The sequence below is a fragment of the Hylobates moloch genome, unplaced genomic scaffold (assembly GCF_009828535.3).
Source record: "Hylobates moloch isolate HMO894 unplaced genomic scaffold, HMol_V3 SCAFFOLD_25, whole genome shotgun sequence".
In the NCBI taxonomy this organism is placed as follows: Eukaryota; Metazoa; Chordata; class Mammalia; order Primates; family Hylobatidae; genus Hylobates; species Hylobates moloch.
The window spans coordinates 6478117-6484134 of NW_026652300.1; the positions used below are offsets into that span (position 1 = coordinate 6478117).

General features: G+C 36.8%; 1 pseudogene; it reads right to left on the reverse strand.

The window, feature by feature from the left end:
* LOC116812237 (putative protein FAM47D) overlaps positions 1–529 on the reverse strand; it is a 24453-nt pseudogene extending 23924 nt beyond the window's left edge.
* Positions 530–6018: the final 5489 nt, after the last annotated feature.

Consider the following 6018-nt stretch of genomic DNA (forward strand, 5'->3'; position numbering starts at 1 on the left):
GCTCACTGCAAGCTCTGCCTCTTGGGTTCACACCATTCTCCTGCCTCAGCCTCTCCAAGTAGCTGGGACTACAGGCACCCGCCACCACGCCCGGCTAATTTTTTGTATTTTTAGTAGAGACGGGGTTTCACTGTGGTCTCGATCTCCTGACCTCGTGATCCGCCCGCCTCGGCCTCCCAAAGTGCTGGGAGTACAAGCGTGAGCCACCGCGCCCGGCCAATAGGGCCACTTTCTTGAGCAGCTTTTTCTGCCTGCTTTTGGGGCCCATTTTGGGACCTCTGAGAGACATTTTGGGGAGTAAAAACTTGTCACGGCGACAAACGAGTGTGTCTTCAGGAGACGGACAGCTGTAGCGGAAGTCATCCAGGCCCTCCTTCACAAATACCCAGTTCTGGGTGTCCATGGATGGGAACCTCAGGCCGCTGTGCTTGCACTTCTCAAAGTAATTGGAAGGCGGTTGGTTACAGTACTGGGGCTTGGAGTCCATGCCCGGAGGCCTCAGCCGGTCCTGCGGCCTCTGGTCCCCCATGGTGGCCCTCGCTGGGGTGCCAAGTCTCCAGCTTCTGCGGTTCCTGATCCCTGCCGCTCTAGTTGCTCGGAGACCACCAGCCACGGGCAGCCCAGGTTCCTTCCTGGAGGTGAGCAGCGCTGATGCCACAAGCACAGCCTAGATTCTAACAGGTGTGTAGTGGAATCTCATTGTGGGTTTCATGTGCGTTTCCTAATAACTACTGCTATTGAACATCTCTATATTTGCTGATTTGCCATCCTTATCTCTCCTCAGTTGAAGTTTCTGTAGATCTTTTCCCCATTTTTAAATTGTATTGCTGGACATCATATTTAGTTTTGAGAATCCTTGCTGTGTTCTAGATGTAAATAGGTTATCAGATATATGACTGGTAAATTTTTCACTTAGCTTTTCCGTTTCATTGTCTTAACAGTGTCAAAGAGAAGTTTTTTAATTTGATGAAGTCCAATTGATCAATTTGTTCTTTTATGGATTGTGCTTCTTTTGATGTATCTATGAAAACTTGGCCTTTCCAAAGGTCAAGGTTTAATTTTTGTAAACAGCACAAGATATAGACCAAAGTTTTTATTTAAAAATGTACCTATTGCTTACATATGTCTGACAATTTTAGAACTATTTTTGTAAAGACTAAATTTTATCCACTGAATGACATTTGGAAATTGGTAGAATATCAGTTGTGTATATTTTTTGAAGGTCAATTTCTGGACACCCTTTTCTCTTCCATTGATTTTTCTGTCACACAAATTTCACACTCTGTTGGTTACTTTAACTTTATAATAAATCTAGAAATTAGGCTGTATTAGTCCTTTGACAATGTTCTTTTACAAAGTTAGTTCTTCCTAGGTCCTTTGAATTTCCATAGAAATTTTAGTCAGTTTGTCTGTGTCAAAAAAAGAAAGTCCTGTTGGGAATTTGATTATGATTCTGTTGAATCTATAGATCAATTTGAGGATAATTGGCATGTTAACAATAGGAAATCTGACCACTGAGAAATGTACAGCTTTCTGTTTTATGTGATTTTTCATTTTCTCAGGAATATTGTGTGTTTTTTAGTGTATGTGCCTTTCACATCTTTTTCTCTCCAGATTTTTCCTAAATATTGTTTTTCATAGTATTATATGTAGAATTTTTTTAGTTGCAATTTCCAATTTTTTGTTGTTATGTTCAGAAGCATTTTTGTATATTTCATTGAATTTTCTATATATACGATAGTGTCATCTGTGAATAAAGACAGTTTCCCTCCTCCCTTTCCAATCTGAATATCATTATATCCCCACCACTCCAGTTGCAATCCTTCATTTTCCTTTAAATAATATCAGTTAAATTTTTATCTCTCTTATAGTGCTTAAAACAACACTACGAAAAGCATTTTTATAAAAAAATTTAATTATAGACAAATTCAGCCTGCATTATTCCTTAAGCATACCATTTTCTCATCACATAATAATTTTTTCTGTAGATTCTTACTCATTTTTTAAAAGAAGGTTTCTTACTTCCCTTGTTAGGTGCAGCTAACAAGGTAGAACAATGTTTTCTACCATTACAAGGAGGTATACCCTAGTTCCTCCTTGTAAATGAGGTAAGATCAATGCCTCTCTTGCTTTTGTCTCCTCCTCTGTAAAATAGACACAATGTATATTCCTCTTAGGTTTCTCACTAAATCGAAGAACTAGATTATGTGTAAATCAAGATAATCTATATAACATGACTTTGTATAGTGTCTGGAACAGAATAAGCATCCTGGAAAATATTGTTAATTTACATAGTATTACTACAGTTTGAAAATAAAAATATTCTACATTTGATGTCTATATAAAGGAAAAGCAACATCATACATTTACATATCACAAATATTTTCATTTATTGATTATAAGAATCTATGTTAAAGTCTCAAGATATTTAGTAGATTTCATAATGTGAGGTTGGTAAGACCAAATTTGATATGGATTTATTTTTAACTTTCTTTTTTTTCTTTTTTATTTTTATTATTCTTTAAGTTCTAGGGTACATGTGCACAATGTGCAGGTTTCTTACATGTGTATAAATGTGCCATGTCGGTGTGCTGCACCCATTAACTCATCATTTACATTAGGTATATCTCCTAATGCAATCCCTCCTCCTTCCCCCCACTCCACAGCAGGTCCCTGTGTGTAATCTTCTCCCTCCTGTGTCCAAGAGTTCACGTTGTTCAATTCCCACCTATGAGTGAGAACATGTGGTGTTTGGTTTTTTGTCCTTGTGATAGTTTGCTGAGAATGATGGTTTCCAGTTTCATCCATGTCCCTACAAAGGACATTAACTTATCCTTTTTTATGGCTGCATAGTATTCCTTGGTGTATATGTGCCACATTTTCTTGATCCAGTCTATCACTGATGGACATTTGGGTTGGTTCCAAGTCTTTGCTATTGTGAACAGTGCCCCAGTAAACATACATGTGCATGTGTCTTTATAGCAGCATGATTTATAATCCTTTGGGTACATATCCAGCAATGAGATGGCTGGCTCAAATGGTATTTCTAGTTCTAGATCCTTGAGGAATGACCACATTGTCTTCCACAATGGTTGAACTAGTTTACAGGCCCACCAACAGTGTAAAAGTGTTCCTATTTCTCCACATCCTCTCCAGCACCTGTTGTTTCCTGACTTTTTAATGATCACCATTCTAACTAGTGTGAGATGGTATCTCATTGTGGTTTTGATTTGTATTTCTCTGATGACCAGTGATGATGAGCATTTTTTTCATGTGTCTTTTGGCTGCATAAATGTCTAATTTTGAGAAGTGTCTGTTCCTATCCTTTGCCCATATTTGATGGGGTTGTTTGTTTTTTTCTTGTAAATGTGTTTGAGTTCTTTGTAGATTCTAGATATTAGCCGTTTGTCAGATGAGTAGCTTGCAAATATTTGTTCCCATTCTATAGGTTGCCTGTTCACTCTGATGGTAGTTTCTTTTGCTGTGCAGAAGCTCTTTAATAGAAAAATTCCATGGACTGCATGTTACATTCAAGAGCCAATGCTTCAACAATTCTCCATAACAATACTCTAACTAGCAAGCTCATATGAATACTTACTTATCTAAAATGCATGAGAGTTTGAAAAAATCTTCTATATTCCAAATAATCCCAGAAAAAAACACGTATTGAATCTCCTAAAGTTCAGTTGGGCCGATATACAATTTTTCATGTGCCTGTTTATTAAAACAGTTTTTGTTCCTTAAAGCCAGTTCATTTTTTTTCACTTTTCACAGTTGAATATTATACAAAGGACTCACATCTAGAATACATAAATAATTCTTAAAACTTAAGAAAACAAAAAATGTATAATACACAGTAGTTTAACATGTATAGAGATATATAGCTAAAGAAATAATTATAGATGTGTGTACATATTCGTTAGTATACATGCTTATGTTTTATAGCTCTGTCTCTGCGAGAAACTAGAAAAAAATGACACCCAAGTAACAACAAGTACATCCAGTGCCCAAAGCTTGGTTTCTAAATACCATTCTCTAAAATAACAAAAGCAAAACAAAACAGAGATATCCTTGGAGAAATTAGTAATTCTAGGCCTGGGGCAGTGAAAACACAGATGAGCCTGGAGTATTATGTAATGCCAGAAAACATGGAAGTTCTCAGAAAACAAAAGAATAGAAGCAGATTAGGAGGCAAACTGAAAGAGCACTCAATGGCCAAAGTTAAAACAATTCAGGCAACAAAATGAATTAAAATTTAAAAGTTATAACACAATATAAAATAAAATATCCATGAGTCCATACTGATATAAATAATTGTACAAATAAATAAATGAGGAAACAGGTACAAATATTTTTACAAAGAATTTCAGAAAATGGATACTCCTCCCTTCAGGAGGTGGAAATTAATTGTCCTCCCCAGGGTGTGGGCTGGATTCTAAAAAGTAAAATATGGAATGGGAAAAAATAGTGACCTTTTAGTGGAGAGGACTGACAGTTCTTTCCTTAACCAAGTGATCATTGTTGGTATCAGCAGTGAGAGGTCACACCAGTATCTTGCACTCCTCTGATAGGATGTGATGAGAAAGACACTTCACTTCTGTAGTATTCTCCCCTAAATTCTGGAATCCTAGTCTAATTAGCAGAAAACATCTAACAAACTCAAGTCCAGGGACATTTTACAAAATTCTCAAGTACTCCTCAAAACCATAAAGGTCATGGGAAACAAGTAAAGACTGAGAACCGGTCATGGACTTTAGGTTGAAGAGACATGAAAACTAAATTCAGTGTGGTAGGCTGGGTTGGATCCCGGCACTGAAAAAGGACATGGCAGTAAAAAATCTACAAATCTGAATTAAGTCTGAAGTTTAGTTAATAGTAATATTTCAATGTTAATTTTTTAGTTTAAATGTATGTACAATGGAAGATATTAATTTTAGGGGAAGCTGAGTGAAATGTGCACGAAACTGCTTTGTAAGGCCTTTGCAAATGTTTCATAAATCTGAAATTATTCTAAAATCAAAGATTTCCATTTTAAACTATAGATTACATCATGGTGAATTAACTACAAATCACTATTAATCATACAAGAGAGAAAGCTGTAGCTTCTTTAAAATGCATACTTGTTGCCCCCCCCATATACAGTAAATCATATTTTTTTCCAAGTGGAGCCAGTAATCTACATTTTACATGGTTTTTAAATTATACACAACAATATGTAAGAATTACTTTTCTAAAGCCCTGTGCCTTTTATAGGCCCCAAAAACTTTCAAAAAGATTAAAAACCACAGTAGTAATGGTATTATCCAAAGTAACCAAATTTGGGGAAAATTAAAATTCTGCATATACTAGATGGAGCCTGAGAACAGAATAATTCCCTTAGGTAACATGTACATACCTGGTGGGCCCACAGGATAATGAAGTCACGACAGAAGAGTCAAGAAGATACAAAGTTTGGTGACTGGCAGTGAAAAAACAAAAAACACTAAGAGTGAAAGCAACTTTCTTGTGCAAACTGCCCTTCTTGGCTTGAAGAAAACTGACATCACTGTAGAGTGCAGAGAAATTACAACTGGCCTGTTCCGTCAAGGAGCACCAACTGCCTTAGTATGAAGTGTTACTCCAGAAATGAATAGTATAGCTGACAAGCAAAACCAACACGAACAAGCTAATAAAGAAATGTTCAAGCAAGTCAAAATGCTCTGAATGGAGCAGCATGTAATGAATAAGCAAACAAGGGAATGAGAACAAACAATGAAAATCAATGCGATGAAGTGCATTGGTTTAGTGGAGCCTAAGTATTCCCAGTTCTGACATCTTTGTGTACCTCTGACTGCTCTTAGTTACCTACAACCTTTGCTGCAGACCTAACTCAGGACACCATTTTCATGCTCCAGCAGATTCAAGTTATCTGCAACCTTGCTGTCTCTTCTACCCACACGCAGCACCTGCCAGCCTTTCTCAGATACCCAGTCTTGTTCACTCTGATCCAACCATCTTTGGAATTCTTTTGCTTTTATT